Source organism: Triturus cristatus, chromosome 10, assembly GCF_964204655.1.
Source record: "Triturus cristatus chromosome 10, aTriCri1.1, whole genome shotgun sequence".
Lineage (NCBI taxonomy): Eukaryota > Metazoa > Chordata > Amphibia > Caudata > Salamandridae > Triturus > Triturus cristatus.
This window is the reverse complement of record NC_140593.1, coordinates 702,702,110-702,726,697: the sequence shown is the minus strand read 5'-3', so window position 1 is coordinate 702,726,697 and position 24,588 is coordinate 702,702,110. Positions and strand designations below refer to the sequence as shown.

Below are 24,588 nucleotides of genomic sequence, written 5' to 3'. Positions count from 1 at the left end.
ATATAAATCTTCAATCAAACAGGCCAAAGCGACATACTTTACTAACAGAATTCAAGAGGCAAAAAGTTCCTCTAAGGAACTGTTTAAAATAGTGACCTCCCTATCTAAGAGTCCTAATGATATAACATTTCGTCCTGATCAAAACTTCATTGATAACCTTGCTCTTTTTTTTCAACGTAAGATTCAAGACGTTTATAATGAACTTCAGCTGTTTCAGCCTGACCCTGGGAATCATATAGGCAAACCTTTGGAGGATCCTATATCGCTCAATTGTCTGTCCCAATTCTCTCTTCTTAGTGAAAAACAGGTTAGCGATCTATTAATTCAAATAAAATCAGGCTACAGAAATAAGTGTATCCTTGGCTCCTCTGTTAAATGAGATTATCAGATCTGGAGTCTTCCCTTCGAGATGGAAAAAGGCCTGCATAAGGCCCATTCTTAAAAAATCCTCACTAGACCCACAGGATATTAAACATTACCGCCCTATATCCTGTCTCCCATTGCCATCCAAAATTTTGGAAAAAGCTATCAACCAGGAGCTGATGGAATTTATTGACACAAACAGTTCCTTGGACACAACACAACATGGATTCAGACCACGTCATTCAACAGAATCGGCTGTAATAATGGCAACAGAGGAAATCCGTAGAGTTATGGACAACGGAGGCAGAGCCATCCTTGTCCTTCTTGATCGAACGGCGGCATTTGACACTAGAAAGACTGAATCTATTAGGAATTAAAGACTCTGCTTTAGCGCTACTTCACTCCTTTCTGGACTCCAGATCACGGCAAATCCACTGGGATGGACTTCAGTCTGAAGAGTTCTCTCTTCCTTGTGGCGTTCCTCAGGGATCGGCGCTATCCCCCACACTGTTTAATCTTTATGTAACACCACTGGCAAACCTAATAAAAGATCATGGGCTAAAATTAGTATCGTATGCCGACGATACCCAGCTGGTGGTGTCCCTGACGCAAAGTGTCGAACTCACTGCGGAGAGATTCAGAAACTGCCTCTCCAGTGTGATGAGTTGGATGAGTACGAATTTTCTCAAACTCAACACAGAGAAGACGGAGGTGATTGAATTTGGTCACAAACCATCTATCTGGAACCACCTCTGGTGGCCACCAGAAGCAGGTGTCTGCCCAGTACCCAAACACAAAGTGAAGAACTTAGGCTTCCTGGTTGACAATGATCTATCACTAACTTTTCAAGTCAACCAGGTTACCTCGGCCTGCTTCTTGATGATCAAGGTTCTCCGGAAGATACTCTCTTTTATTCCTTTTTCCTTAAGAAAAACGGTAGTGGGGGCCTTAGTCCTATCCCGCATAGACTATTGCAATGCGCTATATTCTGGGATTGGTGAACGACAGCTTTCGAAGCTCCAGTCCTTACAAAACGCGGCAGTAAGAGTACTGCTAGATCTCCCGAAACATCATCCTACTTTATCAAACATGAGGAGACTTCATTGGCTTCCTGTGCGAAGGAGGATACAATTTAAGACCTTATGCCTTGTACATAAAGCTGTACATGGAGGAGGTGCAGATGACATGAAGTCTCTTTTTCCTCGTTACATTCCGACTCGTACACTGAGATCCACTAGTATGGGACTAGTTTGCCTATCAAAATTCAAGAGGGCCCGGTGGGGTGGTAAGGCCTTTTCATTTCAGGCAGCAAGATTATGGAACACCCTACCAACAGAACTACGATTAGGAACAAACAAGATCCTGTTCAGAAAGGCCTTGAAAACCTGGCTCTTTACCAAATCTTAGACTTTCTCCGCACACCTCCTTCTATCACAGCGCCAAGACACCTCGGCATAAGTGCGCTTAATAAATATCTCAGTCAGTCAGTCCCAGAATGCATCATTGTCTAAAAATTCAATATGGAGAAAGTCTCTCCTCTGGGGTTAGATCTGACTAAGCCATCCCACTGGTGTGGCTAAGTTTCACTAACACATCACTTCTGAACCCCTGACTGATCTAATTACTGAGGCTTCTGTGCAGCTGGGGGTATAGGATGTGCTGGTCAGCCTATGCTGGTTCTAAACTATTATTCTCCCTTTGAAAACCAGTTTAGCTTCCCATTCCTGACTTTTGGCTTCTACAGCCAAAGTTCTCCATCCACAGAAAATCCCTTGTCTACTTTGACAGAACACTTCACACCTCATCAAGCAGCTCTGGCTCAGCCTTGGAAAGGCTGGCCAATCAGGAGAGGGCAGGTGGAAAGCTGGACTTAGCTTCACAGAAAAGAAAGTTTAATAACTTATTTTCTGTAATAATTATTATAAATCTAAGAGTGGTAAGTTGTTGGATGTATCTTGACTATTAGATACATTATAGTTTTAGGTGGCTCCTGTCAATATTTATAATTTAATAAAATATCTCAAAGTTAGTCAAAGGAGCCCTTCACTACAATGGGGAAAAATGGAATTGCAGTTTTTCCCTCAGAAGGGCTTATCATACATACTATATAATGTCCCTTAGGGGTGATGTATATGTAAATATAAGGTCGTTTGAGACTTTGGAAGTAGCTTTATATCCAATGTCAAATTTTAATATACATTTAAGTTAAAGGCAGCCTGAAAGGCAGTGCTGCCTTTAAAATGACAGCAGGCATCTTAGTAGTCCACACTTAAGTGTATTAAGTCTACTAGGCTTCCAAACCTGCATGCCCTAATGTATACTAGGGACTGACAGCTAGGCCGTCAATACCAAATATAATTATACCTAATTTCCATATCCTTATAATCAGAGCACTGGCCCTGGGCCTGGTAAGCAGCGTCCAGAGCGCAGTCAGAGTCGGTTACCACTAATACCAAGCAAAACAATGGGGGTGATCAGGAAAAAAGGATGACTTCTCACAACTTGCAACAGAGAGACTTGACTGCCAGAAGATAATTTGCAGTATTTTTAGCATTCAGCTAAGTGTCTGTACGCTTGAAAATCTTAAAGGACATGGTCAAGACTTAGGTGAAAAATAGACTTAGCTATCACAGGCATCAGTGTATGTCAAAGAGAAGTCAATGTTAGCAACGACTCATCATAAACTTTTCATAGGAATCTTGATTTCCAATTTCTCTGTACTGTGCAGTGAGATATGGTTTGATAGGAGGACCTGATTTAACAATTTGTAAAAGTGGTCCTCTGTAATAGATCTTTTTTCAACTTCATTGTGAGAAACTTCCACAGCAACGTCTTATTTAGTTGTCTCAGCTAGTAAAGTAAATAGAGCTACCTCATTCAAGTTATGGAGCTTGACTCTGAGGCATATATTTTTAAGGTCTGGGTTCAAATTACAGAGCAACATTTCTTTCATGGACATTATCCATGAGCTGAGGTGTTGTTTCCTAGGAGGACAAAAACTGCCTCCTCCCTAGTGGGCTTTAAAGATTTCTGTTTTTATTGAATGCAAACAAGAGAGGGGAATCAACAAATGAACTGGTTGAGTAAAAATGATATTTGGGTTACCACATCATAATTCTAATATTCACTTGGACTACATGAATTATGTTTAATGTAAAATATAGTGCTTATTTAGGTTTTGTTGAAGTGGTAGGCCTGCCATAAATTGGCAGGGCTCATGCAACATCAAACCCATTCTTCCCCACCTTGTTTAGGTGGGGAACAATGTGTTTGAGGAATCACTAATTTTTAGACAGTTGAGCCTGAGTGTGCTCTGCTGTTAGCAGCCTACAGTCTCATGGCACATTCTCCACAGGGCTAGCAAGCTCAGTCAATGCATCAGTAGTCCAGGTCAATTTAGAGAACATCTTCCAATGCACATTTTATTCTTGCTAGATCCTGCAAGCAGAGACAATAATCAATTGTCTATGCACAGGAGGGCCATTGATATATTATTTTGCAGAAGTAAATCACTACTTTATTAGAACACCTCACATTCAAGATGGGCATCACAACCAAACATCTCACTAGGCAATGCATTACTAAACAGACCACTAGAACCCTACGTCAATTTTGCCAGCAATATCACAGACTTAGTCGCACCTCTCATCATCAACACCAGCACCTTCATCCTCTTTGGAGACCTCAAACTTCACCTAGAAGACAACACAAAGCTCAACTCTCCAGTCCTTTTACAAAACCTCGCAAACCTAGGCCTCACCCAGCACGTTACCGAACCCACCCACACCTATTGGACCTGATTTTCTCTTCAGTCAGCCACATCACAGTTGACAAGCCAGCAACTATGACTTGGACAGGCTGTTTTGTCTTCAGTTTAAGCATACCCATCCTGCACCACTGCAGACCAACCACCATTGGAACCAATCCTGCAGCTGGAAAAGTATCCCAGAGGAGTGGGCTGCTGACCTCTCTGCGCACCTGCCCAAGTCACCAGCAACTTCCCGGAAGCCATCAAGAACATCAACAGCTGGATCACCACATGTGCTGAGATCCTGGCTCCTCTCAAGCGCAACCCAGCAGAAAGAGCCTGACCACAGGCCAGGTGGTACACAGAGTAACTCAAGCTGAAGACACACCATTGCAAGCAGATAAAGCAAAAATTGAGAAAAATTCAAGACACCCCGAAGAAATACACTTTCAAATCAGCCCTAATACACTACCACCAGCAGATACGGAACGCAAGAGCACAGATCTTGCAGATTGAGTCAACACTGGCCCTAACAGCAGCAAGGAAATCTTTGCCATCATGGAAGATTTCACCACTCTTCCTGTCGCCTACAGCAACATCACCCCCCATTCAAAAACTTTGCAGCAATATCTCTGAATTTTTCTTCAAAACAAAATCATATTGAGAAACAGCAACTTTGACCAGCAACGGACCCAGACACCATGGCAACTCAACCATCACAGCCGTAGAACAAAACCTAAAATTGCTGCTGTCATGAAGACCATCCACTCTGGGCTCCATCAGACCCTTATCAAAGGATTCCTACTAATCAGCAAAGCACAAAACCCATGCTCAATTCCTCCATCAACTCAGTCACATTCCCAAACACCTGGAAACATGCCACCGTCCTGCACCTGCTCAAGAAAACATCTGCTTACCCATTCAAACTGTCCTACTACAGACCCATCTCTCTTGTACATGCCTGGCAGAGATCCTAGTAAAACGATTCAACCAATACCTCTCCGACTACCTCTGCAACCACCAGTTCCTAGACGCCATGCAGTCCAGATTCAGATCCAACCCCAATGCAGAAACAGCACTCATTGCCCCCACAGACAATATACGCATAATACTTGACAGAGGAGACATAGCAGCCCTCATTCTAACTGACCCCTAAGCAGCATCTGCAGTCTGAAACCCCATCCTCGTGAACGCTTCCACAAGATTGGTATCCAAGGACCAACTCTCTGCTGAATCTTCTCATCCTTAATGGATAGAACACAAGCTGTCAGCCTGACACCTTACTCCACTGAACGCTAAAAATTCCTATTCAGAGTGCCTTGAGGTTCATCACTCAGCCCCACCCTCTTCAACCCATACATGATCCCTCTGACCAACATCATCCATGCATATGACATCAACAACATCGCTGATGACACACTTCTCATACTCTTCTTCTCAGATGAGACTCTCAACACAAGAAACAAGTTCACAGCCTGCATGACCGCAGTCGCTAAGTGGATGAAAGCCACCTGTCTCAAGCTCAACACTGACAACACCAAAGCAGTGATCTTCAGCAAGATCCCTGCACCATGGAACTTTAACTAGTAGCCTTTCAAACTCCTGCCGCATCCACACCAGGAACCTCGGAATAATCATTGACAGCAGACTGAACATGACTGCACAAGTCCACGCTGACACTGCATCCTGCTTCCACAACCTGAAGATGCTGAGAAAGATCTTCAAATGGCTCCCAAGCAACACTAGAAAAACTGTCACTCATGCCCTAGTAACCAGGAAGTTGGACTATGGGAACGCTCTCTACTCCGGGATCACCAAGAAACTCACTAGAGAACGAAAAACCACCCAGAACTTGGCAAGCTGTCATGTTCCCACTAGACTCCCCGTTTCCGGCAGATCAGAAGCAAGGCGATCTCCATTCTGGGACGAGACTCCTCCCACGGAAGTCCGCCTAACAGGTTAGCTCTCTAGCTGTTGGAGACCCGACAGCAAAACGTCACCCGCCGACCGGCACTTCCGGCAAGATCCACATATCAGGAGCGAAGACACCCACATCGGCGCTTCGTATTTCGCCACGGAGCTTCGCAGGAACGCAGGAGTGTACGCGAAGGCTCCACCAGCAACCGGACTCGCTGTCCGGACCGCGCAAGGGCACCCAAAGTCTCCAGAGTCCCCGACTCGTGCACACTGCACGGAGTCGCACTTCCTTATCTTTCAAGCTAGCGCAGGAGCGCTTGTCAAGCTTCACTCGTGGCTCGTGCGACGGCACGTAGTCACGCTTTCCTTGTTCCCCCAAGCCAGCGCAGGAGCGCTTTCCAACCTTCACTCGCGACTCATGCCACGGCACGAAGTCGCGCTTACTTTGCCCCTTAAGCCAGCGCAGGAGCGCTTCCAACCTTATTTCGTGACTCGTGCGACGGCACGAAGTCGCGCTTGTTTTGCCCCTTACCCCAGCGCAGGAGCGCAATTAAAGTGTGCTGCATCTCCCATCGATGTATGGAATTGCTCCTCATAGACGTTAAAGCAATGTGGAGATTTGGATCCCCTATCTTCTGCAGTGCCAGCGTAGCCGCTCTTCATTCCAGGTGACGACTTGGGGCTCACATCTTGTGTTGGCTGTGTTTGTTTCTTTTTATTAGCGCAGCGGTTACTCTCTCCTCTGCTCTCGCCCTTAGGTGGTGCCGACACAAGATCCCAAGAACCACAGAGGGTATCCCACCACGACCTCCACCACATTGCCCTCACCCTTACTTTTGGCAGCCTCCCCCGGTCCCCTCTTTTGACCTGGTTAGTGGTATTCGATCCTTCTGGGTAGAAAAGGGTGCAGGAGGTGGTTGCCCACGTCATCCCCGTGGGATCCTTCCACAAGTAAGAAGGTAAGACTTGTGGGACCTGACACAACCAGACTCATTCTCAACCTCCCACACAGAACTCACATCACACCACACCTCAAGAAGCTCCACTTACTCCCAATATATAAACACACTCATTTAAAACTCCTTCTATATACAATCAATGTGCTACACAACTTAGACCCAACCTACATGACCTTCCATCAACTACCCAGAACCTTCTGCTCAGCAGGACTCCTGCTAGCACATATACAATGCATACACAGATCCAGATCAGGAGGAGAGGCGTTCTTACATCACTACTAACACCTGGAAGCGCCTCCCACTCCACATCTGAGCCCCCTCCTCTCGAATTCCGTAAGAAGCTGAAGGTCTGGCTTTGTTTTTAAACAACCTGTCATAGGCAGGAAGAGGGGCACACAGCTGTTCAGCATCAGGATATCTTCAAGGGTGAGAGTGTGCTTTGCACTTACACATACCATAACATAAGATCACTTTCGAGTTAACTACTGCAAAACAAGGCTTTTGCCTGGTGGATGGAGACAGGGCATCCAGTGCACGAGTCTGCTGGCAGGCATTATGCCACACCTAAACGACCCTATAGATTGCATGTATGATTTCAACTACACTGCCACCTCGTGATCTAGTTTGATCATTGTGCTGTGTCATCAAAAGGTTCATCATTCACGTTGCGTTTTAAAGAGTTGCTACATTTCACAATGCAGTAGGAAGACACGCTTTCGCTGCAGTTTTGCACGAACAGCCTATTGCTGATGTCGCCCATTAGGGATCTAGAAAGTCTTCATCTATGACCAGCAAACATTTCAAAGAAACCCTAGACTGATGAGATACTGTGCAGTGTTTAGGAGTTAAAGCGTCTACTTTCCCTGCTTCTGTGGGGCTTTCCAAATGTAAAACAATGTTGAGTTACCATTTTTCATGCAAGCCAAATTATAAATTTTGTTTGTCAGGTGTATGCTCATAAGAATTATTATTTAGCACCAGAAGGAAGGATGCAAGTTTTCTAAGGTGTGCTTGAAAGGCCCGTCTTTGAACATATCGTTCACAGTGTATGGTCAATGCGATAGTTTTCGCGGATCCAATGCTTGTTTTCTGACTGCTTTAAAAAATATATAAAGTAGCCTATTCAAGTCAAGGTATTTTTCATTAATAGTAAGTGCAACCCCCCTCTGCTATTTTCCCTACAGCGGGGTTCAACTTCTCTCATGAAAAATGGTTTTAATATGATTTTATCGTTCCCCACATAATGGATCCCAAGATTATGTTATTGCAAAGTGATTTGTAACACCCGCTGGGGGAAACTCTTACAACTTTGTAAATAAATAAATATTCGAGAGCGGAGCACGCATGCCAAAATGCTAGGCCACATCTATTGATTTATATTGTATTTCAAAATGTATGTGTGTTTGCAGATTTACTCCATGTGTAAACGTCTTTTATATTTATATGATCTTAAAGGGATTCTTCTGCACTATAAAACATAAGATAGATCCTACATGTTTCATCCTATAACCATCCACTTATGTGCGTTGGTCCAGTCCTTGCCTCCGTGAAGGAACAGTGACTTTGTAGGCAAAAGATGTCAGAATGGCTGTACCTTTAAAGGGGCCATTCGGTGAATGATGCCGCAATAGTCGCAAAAGACGAGTTGACGTCAAACAAAGGAACATTGTAGAATGCTTACTGTCTATGATTGATAGTGATGCCAGACTGGATAAACAGAGGAGTGTTTTATCTCATAATAATACATAATGATAATATAAAGATAAATAGTATTTATGGAGTGATTATTTATTATTTACGGTGGCTAGTTGTTCATCGCAAGTCATATTGTTACATTTCATGTTAGGCCCAGTAAAGGGTGCAGGAATGCTAGTCTGAGAAACAACTGCTTGTAGTTATGGCACAGATCAGACCAGCTTAACTTAAGAACATGTGTAAAGCATATAGAAGTACAAAAACAGTTGAAAAGTCTAAAACACAAAAAAACAAAATACCGGTACAATTTATACAAATAGAGAATATTTTAATGAACAAAACACAACATAAAATCCAGTAAGGAGAGCAGAGACATGAATTTTTTATAACTTAAATAAAAATGGAGCCAAAAAGGGCAAAGCGCCAACCGTGGAAAATTGGTCATGCAAGAGCAGAACAAAGATCAGTTTTAAGGTCATCTGTGATGGACAGCAGGTCGGATATGAGTAACAGGTTGGTCCTGGTTTAAGAGTTACCCTCGACTCAGAAATGTTTATGGAGAAAATGTACCATTGATGAGTTGTTGCTGGGGCAGGCTGCCAGCAGGATCTGGAGGAGAGCTCAATAACAGCGGGGGCATGCTTAAGCATGGGGTCCTGGTGTGCTTGTCATTGAAGATGGTAAAGCTCAACGTGGGTGAACTCCATGCCCAGAAGGGCCTTAACATCAATTAGATGCTGCTCAGTGTTAGTCCCAGTGAAACCCTCTATGTTTGTACTTAGAAACAATTCTGGAAGTCGGATTTCCTTCGGTGAGGCATACCAGAAAATTAAGGTTGACCGGTGACTCAACATCCCTGCAGCTTCAGCAGTGACCCAGTGCTCCTTTGGTTCTTGAGGCAGAAAGTTTGCAAAACGTTCCCAAACCCCAGCTTTTGCAGGTTAAGCAGGAAGAGTACACTCTAACAGCAGCCAATGGTTCCAGGACCCCATCAAAATCACTTGGGGGTCAGGACCAACAGCAGCTACCAGCAGGGCCCAGGGCAGATCCAGTTGAAACTAGTTAGCTGGCCTTCTTGAGAAAAGTGAGCTTGTATCTAAGCAGGAGCACTTTTGAGTCCTGGTTACACTTGGGAGCAGGTCTAGCCTTTAACAGTAGGTGCAGGCTTTGTTCTGTCTTCCACGGATCTAGTGGTGTTCTGAAAAGGGTGCCTAGTGGTGCCACGCTTATGCCTGTTGGTGGGAGTGACTCCTGGCCTCTCATTGACCAGTAGGGAACACATTCCCAGGGTGCAACCCTACACATTTTTACAGCTGTTTCTGTGTGCCCTACTGCAAACTCTTCCATGTCGACTCTCTCTACCCAAATCCAATATGGCACAGCCATTCTTCTCCTGAGCAGCGTTTCTGTGCCCACTATAGATGCAGGGCCAGTGATAGGCATGGGCCCCGCGCTACCAGTGTCTCCCTTACCTGGGCTTCGCACATATGCTGCAGCACTGTGAGTGCCATGGGAGGGGCACTTCTCTCCTGGGCCTCACAGGCATGTGTAGCGACGTAAGGAATAGTGGAAGGCCCCTGAGAACGTCATGTAACTCTCACTCTTTCTGTCCTTGATGAGCTGTGAAAGAGATGCTTGTCAGTGTCCATGAGGGGGCGTTGCTGCACAGGAGGGGTTCTGCGCCATGCAAGATCACCTTCAACTAATGGGATTGCGACCTTTCCAAGGGAAAAATACAGGCTGTTTGTTGCTGTTAGGAGCCTACAAAGAATGGGACAAAATACTAAATAGAACTTTAAAGAAAATCGCATGTATTGATTTATAACAAGACGTTTCTGTCCTTGTCTACCTTAATTTTTACTCAGGGATCGAACGCAGCTCTAGAACATGTTTAAATGTGTTTTCTTTTTATATTTGCTCTTTTGATTAAGTACAGATCTGGGCTAAAATTAAAGGCTTTTGGTGATTTGCTTATTTTTGCTTATATTTGCACCGGCTGGGGCATGCAACAGAACAAAATGACTCAGAAAACCTGCCAGGGGGCAACCCTAGATGGAAACAGCCTTGAATGAGGAATGAACCCCATTATTTGGAGTTTTGTATAACACAAATGCACCCCAAAGGTATTGAAGAACTGTACATGAGATCTGGTTACATACTTTACACAAGGACACAGTCTTTTTTTTAGGCACATGGAGATTAAGGGCCTCATGTAGGTAGCATACAAGTTACCACTTCTTAAATACCGAACGTTACCGAATCGGTATTTAAGAAGTGGTAACTTGTATGTAGGTAATCATTTGGGAAATTTTACCGAATCGGTAAAATTCGGTAATTACCGAATCGGTATTTACCGATTCGGTAATGAGGCATACCTTCCCATTGATGGGAAGGTATGCCTCATTACCGAATCGGTAAATACCGATTCGGTAATGGGGGGAACACATGCAAGGGTGGCAGGGTGTCACATTGACACCCTGTTGCACCCCTGATTCGGCCATGTGTGCACATGTGGCACACATACATGCCCTAAGGGCATGTATGTCTGCCACATTGCACACGTCTAAGCGCTTTAAAATGCTTAAACACATCCATTCATTATTTACCACCAACTATTAGTTGGTGGTAAATACCGACTCATAAAAACACCCACACACTCCCCCTACATCTCATTTCTGGATTCGGAATTTACCGAATCGGTAAAATTACCGATTCGGTAATTTTACCGATTCGGTAAATTACCGAATCCAGAAATGAGCCCCCTACATACCAAAAGCCAAAATAACGGTCGGTAACGGTATAATTACCGAAAATCGGCCGTTACCGACCGGTATTTGGCTACCTACATGAGGCCCTAAGTGATTAGCCTAGAATCACAGGATCTTGAGCGGACGCCAAGACTGGAAACTGGTTTCCCAGTTATAAAGTCAACAGCACAAGCCAAAACCGCATCCTGGTTAGATGGAAGGTGGCAGGCAGAAGCCACATGAAAGCTCAGCTCTATGTTGACTTGTGGTTCAAACTGGACCAGAAGCTGAGCCAGAGCCAGGGAGTATGCCTTTGTTGTCTATTTCTCACATTTAAGCCTGTTTCAAAGTGACACCTATTGACAGATCAGTGGATGAGGCACAGAGAGAGTGTTTTTTTGCCCAGGATCAAACAGTTTGTTAAATTAGTAGACCCATGAAGAAAGGCTATATATTTACCACTGTACTGCATTTAGGTGACTATTCATTATGACTGGGCAGTTCCCTTCTCTCAGGAAATATTCAGTACATTTTCTAAAATCTCAGTGACGAGCAGTTTTTACATTGAATCAAAATACTCCCAATCTTGCCAAAAAGGGAGTAGCAGAGCAATAAGCAGGGCCACTGGAATTATGTCTCCGGGTAGGGTCAAATTAAGCAGCAGGGATTAGTATATTATTCACCAAGAAAAGCCATATTATGCAGCGAAAATCAGCACATTTTATAATAGTATTACTTCACTATATGTGTTTTTAGGAACTGTTCCACCATTTAAGCTAGAAACAAGACTTGATTTTGTTGAAAAATTAGGAACTGTTCCACCATTGAAGCTAGAAACAAGACTTGTTTTTGTTGAAACCTTGAGAATATGCAGCAGATGATGGATTATGTTGCAAATATATAATTATGCAAAAAAAGCAACTGACGCAAAATCGCATTATTCCAGTGGCCTTGACAATAAATTCAGAAAAAAGATTGCCCAAGAACCCACAATTTGGCCAAATGGGAGGCCAGGATTAAAAAATGTGTCTTTTGGTTCCATATCTACAAATAGTCCACAGGGCCATAACTGGGCTGTCAGAGATTGTGATGGCAAGGTGAAGGGGCTACCTCTCCCAGGGAATTGCCACTCTGTTATCGGCCCTGCTCAGCTTTAGAATATGGTGATTATTTCCATCAAAAATCCTAGTTCCATGGTCAAAATGTACCAGTTGGATAGGGTTCTGTGGATGTGGGTACTTACTGGACAGCATGCATGGTAGATACTGATATTTACCACTGGTGTTTCAAAGCTTAACACTATTTTATTCTATTTGAATACCAGAGTTAATTTTCTAAACTGGTCGCTCAAAATTTGCAATTGCGAGCAGTCAAGGCTTACTCCAGGAGGTGGTCAAAGGATTAGAACATAAATATAGCTTAAAGAATAATCATGCTGGATAAACTTAATCTCCAGCTGAGTTATCTTTTAAAATGACCTGTTTTAGAGGCGGGTTTTAGAATGAAACCCCACAAATCTTCTATGTGACTCTTAGTTCCCCTGCTCTCCAATAACCATCTTCCAATGTCTCTGCACACAAAATGTGTTTCTTCATGTGCATTGTTTCTCCAAAAGCATGAATTATTCTGTGAAGTGATAATGGAAAATTGGCCACCCCACTTGGCTCGTGCAGCGTTGGCTGGGTACCATGGCTCAGAGGCCCAGGTAATGGGGCTCTTCTCCCTGGGTCTTTCAGCCTCAGACCATGGATGTGAAGTCCTGGCAGTGTGACCTCATCCTATGGGCCTTGCAGCACTACATCATATAGTGAGGCCAGAGGATGGAACAGCACTTCCTTGGGTCACACAGCAGTGGATCATGGTGGGGTTGTCCATTGCAGGGAACACCCTTTCCCTGGGCTTGCAGTGCTAAACTATTGTTGTGAGGCCAATTGTAGAGGGTTCCTCTATCCCGGGTACCCTCTCCTGGGCCTCGCAGAACTAGAACATGGTTGTGAGGCCTAGGGAAGTGGAGGCCCCTACCCTATGACTCGTAGCTAAGGTATAGCATTGCCAGGCCATAGGGAGCGCCCATCTCCCCTGTGCCTTGCAGCCATGATTATCTGCTGTGAGGCTTATGGGTTAGTGGGCTCCCTCCCCTAATCCTCCCAGCACTACACCATGCCTGAGAAGCCCAGAAGGTTGGGGGCGTGCTTCATCTGTGCCCCTCTCTGAGTCCCATTGAAACTGTCTCGCAGATCTGTAACATGGCTCTGTGCATAGGTCAATGTCAAGGTCCTTGTCCTGTAATGTAATTTCGGTGAGTTCACGTTGCATGCACATTAGAGGGGCATAGCACATTCCCTTTCTGCCCAGCATAGCCATCGGTCAGGGGCATAGCCATCAGGAATGCAGCAGGTGCAGTGGCACTGGGCCCTGGGTTATTATGTGCCCAATGTTCCCAAATTATGGCCTTATTTTACTGTGCAACCAGAGGAAAAGAGTGAGGTAGCACTTTTACTTTGCTCCTGCACCCATCGTACCATTTGCTGTGCTACTTGTATCTCTTACATTAGCATTGCAGTCATGTTTCAGAGCTGTGAGGCCCGGGAGAGGCCATTACACCCCTGGACATCGCAGCCGGCCATGTTTGAACACTCAGGAGGAGGTGCCAGCCCATGAGCTTAGCAGAACAGGATTGTGGGTGTGAGGCTCATTGAGGGTCTCTCTCAGGGGTGCAGCTATCAGTAGAGCAACAAGTGCAGTGGCGTCAGGGCTCCTGGATGTTCTGGACCCAATGCACCCAGATTATGGTTGTATTTTACTGTCTGGCATCATTTTCTTGCATCAGGGTCTAGGGCTACATTACTATGCAACTGATCCCTTCTCTCATGCATCCAATAGCCATGATCCAGTGCTGCGAATGTCAGGAAAGGTCCATCCTCTTTTCTGCCTACCAGCCATAGTCCAGTGCTGAGAGGATCAGGGGAGAAGCCTGTTGTTCTGGGCCTTGAAGCACTGGTTCATGGCTGCAAGGGCAAGCGGCCCCTTTGAAGGGCATAGCTATCAATAGTGCAGCAAGTGCAGTGGGATCCTTGCCTTGTGGGATTATGAATCCAATGTGCCCAAATTATGGCTGCATTTTACTGTCCACAAATAAAAGAACATAAAACGTGATGGATGGAATGCTTAAATTAATAACTCCAACTGGTAATTACTCAAGCAGCGTCTCACTCCATTGTTATTTTTCACATCATGCCGCCTCAGTTTGGACCCAGCCATATGCAAATCAGTCTTGACCCTACGCCAGTCGGAACAGTCCAGACAGAACTACCAGGCCAGATCCTCCGTGACCAATAACACAAACAAACCAGACAGGTGTTGCCCTAGTAAGAAATCATCAGCCAAGACACAGCATGCACAGGACCCACGTCTTGGCATATCCAGCTCACTTAGGGCAACTAACTAAATTATACAAAAAAGTGAAGGATTGCATGCTTGAATTAGTTTCATCCACTGCTGAGGCCCTATAATAAATTGAGGTCCACCAGGGAAGCCTCGCCCCAATTTGAAGACCTCTACTTACACCATTTGTCTTTATATTTTGTGCACTTCCAATTTGAGAGATTTTACTTAGCTGATGACGCACTGATTTTTTGCTCTATACTGTTATATCCCTAGGAGTTATAGTGAGATTGTCTGCTTTTTTACTCTGTTTAAGACATATAAATACTTTCCTAGATGGGAAAATACTGATTCAGTCACGATCGACAAACCATCTACTCCTCCTATCAATTGTTGACTGTGTCTTTGACCTTGTGCAGTGAAGCAGCCTTTCGGTTTGGTTTGCGCTATGTAAGTACAACATTCGTTTATACGGATTTAATGCACTAATCTGGAAATAATAACATATGATTTAATTTATAAGTTTTGAAATGACCTAGGGCAAACCTTTCCATCCAATGTGTTTCCAGTTAATTGAAATGTAAAATATATGTGCCTATTTTATTAGTGTTAATATTTATGCTTCTGTTTTATTGATATCAGCACTGATAAAATTGCTTCTTGCAAAGTCGCTCAACAATAGTCAATTGATGGCACTTCCTATGTAGTAATTTACTGTGATTTCACATCTTATGCAAATTTGGGGGGCCTCACACATTCCCTTTCTGCCTGGAGCACCAAAAGTCCAAGTACTGGAACTGCTAGAGTTGTGATCACGCAAATTAGGAAAACTGCCCCTGTGGTAATTCAACATAGGTTCTGGTGGCAGCTCTTCTCCCACTGGGATTGGCACCAGGCTAGCTAGAAGACCAATAGAGGGGGCAGGCCAAGGTGTGAGCTACATTTGCCTATAACAAGGCAGACCCATTTGGAGATTAATACGTTCTTAAGTATTGCCCAGATGGTCATCCTGTCAGACGAACAGGACACCTCCCCACACAAAAGTCCATTGTCCTAGCTCTAGGAGTCAATTCACATCTAATCAAGGAGCTATTCAGCTTTTTAGGCAATTTCAATGTGAGGAAATGTTTAACATTAAACTTTTACTTGTCGTACTTTTAAATATTATGCAGCCTGCCTTATGGGTATTTAACTGCAACAACTACAGGGCGATGGATGGAATGCTTGAATTAATCCCATGATGGGTTTAACCAAGATCTCTTGACTGAGGCTAAATGCTTGATTTGTTCCAAATTCCGTCCATCATTTGTGTGCCCTGTGCTTTCTTGTCCTATGTGCGCAGGGTATGTCCAGACGTGGGTCTCATGCTCACTGTGCCACTGGATTCAAGCTATCTCAGTCTGCTGATACCCCGAAAGACTGATTTGCATATGGCTGGGTCTAAACTGGGGTGCCATGATGAGCAAAGGACAGATGAATTTAACCAAGATCTCTTGACTGGGGGGTGAATGTTTAATTTGCTCTGCATTACGTCCATCATTTTTGTGTCTTTTGAATTAATCTCAGTCACTGGCAAATGCTTGGAACGCATCCCAATCCTTTGTTTGCTGATGAGCCCATAACCAGGGCTCAAACCCGGTCCTGGGTTGCTTGTGTTCTGGTTCAGAGAGGACCTGGCTTGGCAATTCAGGCTGGACTGTTCCCATGAGGAACAGGGTCAAGACTGATTTGCATATGGCTGGGTTCAAACCGTGGTGGCATGGAGAGCAAAAGAACAGTGGGTTGTAGTGCTACCCCAAGCTATTGGAAGTGGTTGAACTTATTGCAAGCAGCCTCCTATTACCTTTTGTGTGTTTTGGGGTATTTATGGCCTACATATTGGTCACTGAATATTTAAAAGAAGGGTTTGGTCCTGGTAGACCTGAAATCATTGGCATGGTATTCCTCCAAAGCTTTTGCCCTCTCTCCCTCACTTTGATAAACTAATTGTGTTAGCATTTGGGCTCTCTGCACTTCACCCCTGGTAACCAGGGCTAACGTTTTTGTGCTCTCTCCTTAAAACATGGTAACGTTGGACTACAACTAATTGGCACATTTATTGTACTTTTAAGCCCCTAGTAAATGGTACTACCTGTACCCAGAGCCTGTAAATTAAATGCTACCAGTGGGCTGCAGCACTTCTTGTGCCACCCACCTACTAAAGTAGCCTTTCAAAACATGTCTCAGGCCTGCCACTGCAGTCTGTAGTGCAGCTTTAAACTGCCATTTTGGCCTTGCAGAATAACCCTTTTCCCAGGGCAAAATCTTCAAGTTTAGTACTTATAAGTCACCCCTAAGGTAGGCCCTGAAAACTCATAGGGCAGGGTGCATTGTATTAAAAAAATAGGTAATGTGTCTTTAAGTTGTATATGTCCGAAAGGTGAAAAACTCCTAAAGGTGTTTATCACTGTTGCATGGCCTTTCTCTCCCTAGTCTAACACAGGCTACCTCATTTTAATTAACAAGTGCTAACTTCAGATAGGAAACAAATAGATAAATTATGTTTACACTCAAATGAATTGTATTTTAATGTCCTTTTCAATGGAAAAGTTGAATTTTAGAATAAAATTTTTAAAATACCACTTCTAGATAGTTGGCATTTTCCTGCCCAATGTTCCTGTCACCTTTCTAAGAGTTTCTAGCTTGCTAGGCCCGATAATGTTTCCCCCATCAAGTATGTTTCTTGGACCCAGAGAGTGAGCACTGTGTAGCTGGGCGATGGTTTTCCTACTTAGAGCTATACTCTGTCCCGATAACCTTGCTTATATCACGCACAAAGGAGCATTACATTAAGCCGGCCCTGCCTTTTTTTCACCCTAGAAAGTTTTGAGTCCGGCCCAGGGGAAGAGAAAGAAGTGACCAGAACCAGTTTTGGGGCTAGACCAAGGAATTCCCCACACAAAGGTTGGTACCAGGTAAAAATGTAGGACTTTAAGAAATACCCATCAGAACACTACTAGACCTATGAAAGATTCATAAGGACTACTTTGCTGTCTGAACGAGGAAGACTGGGCCTGCTTGCTTTGAACCCAGAAGGAGGACTGCCCTATTGGGTGAAGGATTGCATTGTTGTCTGCAGAAGGCAGATTGGACCTGCTTTCTATGATCCCAGGATGACTCCAGCTGGCTTCTTGTTTGAGCTACCAGGACACAAAGCTTCCAGGTGACTGCCCTGCAACTGCCCAGCACCAACTGGACCTGCCAGAGCCCTGCAGCTGGAATCTGCAGGAATGAATCCTGATCTCCAAGAGATTCAATTAAGATCCTGGGCCCTTGGCAGGATTCAGAAAGCACCTCTCCCTACCGAATTGAAGGTTCTATCAGATCCGGTGCACAGCAGCACAGGGCCCTGCAGAGCTATGTAATTGCTACCTGAAAGGTACATCCGATCCAACACCAAGCGATGCTAAGATGGCAAAGCAATGATGGGCAGACCTAACATAAAGGACATAAGGTGCAATTACCAGCAGGCTGAATAGGGCCTGTGCACCCTCTCGGTCAGCCTGAACTTGTGGCTTTGTCCTGGTCCAGCATGACCAGATACCAACTGCTGGCCCTTTGCACCTTTTGGCCCTTCTGCTGCCTATAGCTTGGGGCATTAGCCATCTCTCTTCCTTATCTCAGGATTCTTAAAGATAGGGTTGTTCTTCATCCTGTACCAAGGTTTTATCCTAAAGTCCGCTCCAAATTTTATTTGCAGCAAGAGCTGATTCTTTTGAGGAGGTTGGTTCCAGCGGGGTCCATCTTCCCCGATGTTAACTGCTATATATTGTGCTATTTGCAGCGTACTGGATATTTTTGCCTTTCCCAGTCTTTATTTGTCCCCCTTTGGGAATGTTCATAAAGGGTAAACGGTGATGACTTCTATCTTGAGTCGTAGGTATGACAAGCTCACAGTCAGGCTTACGCTTCCCTCGATCTGGTACCTCCGTTCTCTGTCCAAGGCGGATCCACTGGATCGATCTTGGTGTTCTAGGCGGAGGTGGCTAGGGTGTCTAGCCAGGAAATGTTAAGGGCTGCTACCTGGTCCTCTTTTGATACTTTTGTTAAACCTTATTGATTGGATATGGATGATGCCATGCCAATTAATTTTGGGCACATGGATTTGAACACTGCAATTCAATAATTTGTTTTCTGTTATGAATATATTTATGTCAGTGCAAATCTTTCTTTTGTCCCCGGCATTTGACTTCCTCACTATGTAAAGACTGCGATGAGGAGGACCATATATTAACGGGTTATGACTTCTTTACTTTCCAGTAATCTTCATTACACTGATAGGTTCTCCCCATCCCAGTCATCTACTCTCTCTTCCTTCCCTTGGGGTTTACATATACTTCTTGCTTGTGATCTTACAGGAGGAGGGAGAGGAGAGCAGAGTGTTTGTCCATTCAATGGACATTAAAGAAATACTAATGTAGCATGCACCTGTGGAGGGCGGCGCTACCCTCACTATGTAATGACTGGAATGAGAAGTACCTAATCAGGATAATGAAGATTTGCCGGTAGGTAAAGAAGTTATTACCAAAGAATCAGAAAAAAGGCTCTAATCATTGTAAGTGTTTTGATCATTCACAACATTTCACAGTAGAGTATCCAGAAATCTGTGCTTATCGTAAGATTTCCAAATGCACTTCTACAATCCCTACAAACATCGCCATAGATTTCCTTCATGCTCGAAAATCAAATGTAACCATTATACAGATATGCATTTGATCATTTAAATTGCCAACTTCCTCATTTTTTAGTCAACATAGAAAAATATTTACTACTGGAGAAAAGCCATCACCAACACCATCAAAAAATGGGTGCGTATTTAGATAATTTTCACACACAGCTAGTTCAATTTCTCAAGTTACCTTTAGATAATATAGTACATACTGTGATTGAAATTACATTAAGAATGTTAGTGAATATTCACAAAGTTATGGGCTGTGAGATTCCTCGACATTCCAACGGCCAGAAACCTTCCATCCAGTCCCTCCCTTGCATTCTCTAAAGTTTTCCGAATTGCCTTCAGAAATAATAAAACACTTCGCACTTTTTCTGTGGTTCTAAATTCAATTTTGCAAATATTGAGTCTGTGATTCAGGATTTCTCAGTTGTAATACAAATTGTTGCCATACTGAGGCCACCGTTATGAGTGACTAGTGAAATTGTGGCAACTGCACAAACAATTATTAGCACTGGGGTTGCAATTGTACGTTTTGCAGCTGTATCACAAACCAGCAAGTACAGGGTGTGATGAACTCTGGCCTCTGGAGATGAATTTCAGAAGGTTAATCCTGTAGAGTTTAACATCTGAAAAATTGACCGAAATTACCTGAACATGCGGAATTAATGCAGTAAGCACCAACATCTGCATGGTGTTGCTCATATTTGAGGAAAATCTTATTATAGATACGTTTTCCAAAAACAGATAAATTCCAGTTCCTCCGTAGTCGGATTTGATAGGATACTGCAGCAAGGTGTAATTTACAGTCTCAAAATGTTTTGTGAATAGGGTTCAAAGAGGTGTTGACATGCACGTTTTGGCAGATATTCACCTCACTCTTTGACTGGCTGTAAAATGTCATCTTTCTTCAGCCCAGTCCGCCATTTTAACTCAAAAGTGGCAATGCTGTCTAGGCGGGCACTGGCTAGGTAAGGAAAATAACCACTGGATAACTTTGAATGCAGTCTAGCAAAAAGATTAATGCTGCGATGCAGAAAAATGGAAAATGATTTCTAAATAAATAAATAAAAGGTTTGGAAAGAAAACCTAGTAAATCATCGTTTTACCACAGCATAGAGTAAACGAGAACTTATTGCCTGTTCAAGAAGCTAAGTGAAGGGATAATGGGCAGGAAACAGTACCCTAAAGACAATGCTCAATTTGTCAGTGCAGGAATATGTAGCTTTTAGATGTTTCTCAGCCTTTTGAAACCCCCAGGTCTGCCTAATGTTTGATATCGATTCTGAATAATTTAAATGGCAATAACATTCAGTTTTCCATGACAGTCAATCTCGGGCTTTTTATGTTTAGCGTCCATTTCAAAGAAACCGAGTGCCATTTTACCTTTAAAATTCGAATCCATTAAAGTAATTGCAGGTCTTTAAGCTAAATTACTTTGAATATTCAGGGCATTTAATTTAATTCACACACCTCTCCAAATAGTGTGCAAGAGAGAGGTATAAAGAGCAGCACATAAAGTACAGGAGGCTGTTCGATACGAGAAGCACCTAATTCAAGGTGCAAGGACTGTGCACAAATTGGAAAGTGGTCATGCAGTTGTCTTCAAAGTTGTATTATTTTATTATCTTGTGTGGTGTTTCCTTTCACATACGGGTACAATTTGCACAACTTACACCGCTCTGATTACGTCCGGTTAAATGTTTTTGTATTATATGGATGATAACCCTTGAAATGTGCATACTTCGCATTATGCAAATTTTGTAAACTTTGTCCTATTATATATGAGCTATTTTGCATTAGGTTGAGAAATGGGAGAAGTGTACATGCGGAATAAGTTTCTTGCAGTCTGTAAAACCTAGGCTGAGACATGTTCTTCTTGAACCTCTTTTTTTGCCAGTATCTTGTAACTTCTGTATGCATGGGATGTCCTTACGTTCAGTTGTAAAGCGTCCATTACTTACCTATAATGGCATTACTCCTAGTCCTACTCACTTGCCTGACTTCTTAACCAATGAGGTCCTTTGCCTCCCCATGGCTCACCCCCAGCCCTAAGACCGGGAGGGTGTGAGGGACCCTTAAGGCAGACGATGGAGTAGGACTAGGCGTAATGCAATTATCAGTAAGTAATGGATGCATTACCTCCAGTCCCTCCCTTGCCTTCCTTCTTAACCAATGAGGAAATAGCAAGCTAAAAATAAGACGGACAACTGAGTGAAGAAGAACACTATTTAATAACGTGCCCAAATCACAACACAAACCCCCCCTAGTCCTTCACAGAGTACAAGACTCTGTGGCCCAGGACATTATTCAAACGTTCCAGACCAGCAATCCGATAGTGGCGGACACAAATGGAAGAGGAAGACCAAGTTGCTGCCCTACAAATTTCCTCCACAGAGGTACCCTGCAATTTTTAGCCACAGTAGAGCACCCCTGTACCCCACAAAGAAGGATCCACCCCTTTCACCTCATAAGTCAAAAGGACCAGAGACCGAATCTAATGTCTCAAGGTAGCCATGGAATGGTTTTGCCCCATTCTTAGCGGAACCAAAATTCACAAACAAAAGTCTCCTTTCCGGAAGGGCTCCACCACCTGCTACAGCCACCACAAAATTGCCGCACATCCAAACAGTGAAGCTGACAGTCCACAGCCAATGAAGGATCAGGACAAAACTCAGGCATAATCACCTCCTGACTGAGAAGAAAAGCCGAATTCATTTAAGGGACCAGCCCCACCCGGTCCTAAAAGATCTTGCAGAAAGTATATTTTGAGGACAAGGCCCTCAACTCCCCCAAATGCCTAGCAGACATGATGGCTACCAAGAAAAAAGAAATTAAAGTCAAGAGCTTCAACTCCAGCTCCTCAAGGGGTTCAAAAGGAGGACCCAGCAGCACATCCAAGACCAACTGTAAATTCCAATATGGAAAAGAACAAACAGGCCAAGGAAAAAGGTTCAAAAGACCCTAAGAAAACTGAGGCACCAGGCCCCCGTCATCCTGAAAATTGCACCAGGAACCCCTAAAGGCTTGAATGGCCGCCCACTGCACCTGCAGCGTAGCAACCGACAAACCCAACTTAGCACCATCCTGCAGGAACTGCATAACCAAAAAGAGATCTGACACAGTAGGATTAATTTGCTTACGATCACACCAGGCCTAAAAAGCTCTCCAATGCCTGGTGTAAGAGAGTAGAGTAGAAGACCTACGAGAAGCCTGCAAGGTCACAGCTAACTGATCAGGGACCCCCAAACCACCTAAGCCCCTCCGCTCAACCGCCATGCCATCAAGTGCAACTTCCTTAAGGTGCCCATGAGAGGAGCCGGAAAAACTATCAGAGATTAAACCAGAGAAAGGACCTAGTCAAGGTTGCACCTCAACAAGTCCAGGAGAGAAAACCAATTCACACAAGGCCACCTGGGCACAATCAACACCACCTGGGCCAGCTCCCTCTGGGCCTGAACAGAAAAGCCCTGACCAGCTGGAATGGAGGAAAAGTGTAGCGCAGGCCCTGAGGCCAAGGACAGGACAAGCCATCTATCTGCTAAGCCCGGGCATACCTACCAAGAGAACAAAATCGCCCCACCTTGGCATTCCCTGGACCCGCAAACAGGTCCACACTGGAAGGCCCCAACATGCGGAACAAACTGGGAAGCAGGGAGAAATCGTTGGATGAGGGAATGTCCCTGCTCTACAGATTGGCTTGGACTTTCTTCACCATCAAATGGAAAGAGCAGTCAGTCCGAGAACCCAGTCCTGAGCCCACAGGAAAATGTCTCTGGCCACAAAGTTCAGGGACCCGGTCCCCCATGCCTGTTGACATAGGATTTCACCACCAGATTGTCCGTCCGAACCACCACCATCTGTCCCCGCAGAGCATCCTGAAAATGGAGCAGAGCAAGCCAAATCACAACTACCTCCAGTTCAAAGACTTCCGGGAGTCCTGCAGAGTCCAGCACCCCTGAACCTGCTCTGACCCCAGCCACGCCACCAACCGGACAGGCTGGCATTCAATGTCACCACCAGCAGAGCCAGGGTAGAAAACGAGACCCCGGCCATGAGATGCTACCAGGAGAGGTATTCCCAGACTCGGTCCACCATCTGTTGTGGAACCAAAAGATCCTGTGGCCTTGGCGACCACAAAGCCAGAACCCAGTTGGCAAGACGAAGAAAATGAAACTGGGCCCATGGCACAAGAAACACCACTGAAGCCAAATGCCACTGCACCCTCAACCACTCCACCGCTGGAGGAACCTCCTGAGACACCAAGGTCTGAACGTACGCCTTCAATTAAACCAGTCTCCTTTCGGAAAGAGTAATACAGCCCTTGAGAGTCTAAAACTGAGCCCTTAAGAAGACCATGTCCTGAGAGGAGGGAAAAGAAGGTTACCCCAATTCACCAAAAATCAGTGTCCCTGCAGAACCTCCAAGACCCTTTTGATCTGAGCGACCAATAGATACTCCTCCGCTGCATGAAGCAAGAGATCGTCCAAATAGGCCATCAGTGGTGCCAGACCCTTGGAGAGGACTTGAGGCGAGAACACAAAACTGAAAATAGGTGTCCCCCACTATGAACCTCAGGAATCGCTGAGAGAAGGCTGTAACAGGTACGTGGGGATAAGCGTCCTCAAGATCCAAAGAGGCCAAAAAATCTCCTAGCCGTACGAGAGGAATAATCGCCTGAATAGTCAACATTCTGAAGTGAACAGCCCGAACCCAGGAGTTGACCCTCTTTAGATCTAGAACAGGCCAAAAAAAACGAGCCCTTCTGTACCAGGAATAAAATGGAAGAGGCTCCTGTGCCTACTTCTGACTCCAGCACACTGCTAATTGCCTTTTTTTGGCAGTAAATCCTGGACACCCTCCAATTGTGCCAACCTTCTCAGTCTGGCGGCCGGCAAAGGAGTCATACAAACACTCGTATCTGGGGGAACCTGACAAAAGTCAATCCTGTAAGCATTTTCCACAGTGTTCAGGACCCAAAGATCTGAGTCATCCAGATGCCATACCAGAAGAAAATGCGTGATCATGCCGCCCACAGGCATCAACCCCGCCAGACTGTGATTG

The 24,588-nt window shown here is 44.5% G+C and overlaps 1 protein-coding gene across 1 annotated transcript in view; it reads left to right on the top strand.

The window, feature by feature from the left end:
- Positions 1-24,588, top strand: part of LOC146789911 (uncharacterized) — a 3,228,338-nt gene that overhangs the window by 14,589 nt on the left and 3,189,161 nt on the right. The window contains exon 2 of the mRNA XM_085631221.1: positions 15,150-15,263. The gene's annotated coding sequence lies outside the window, so the exon portion shown is untranslated. The remainder of the gene's footprint in view (positions 1-15,149; positions 15,264-24,588) is intronic.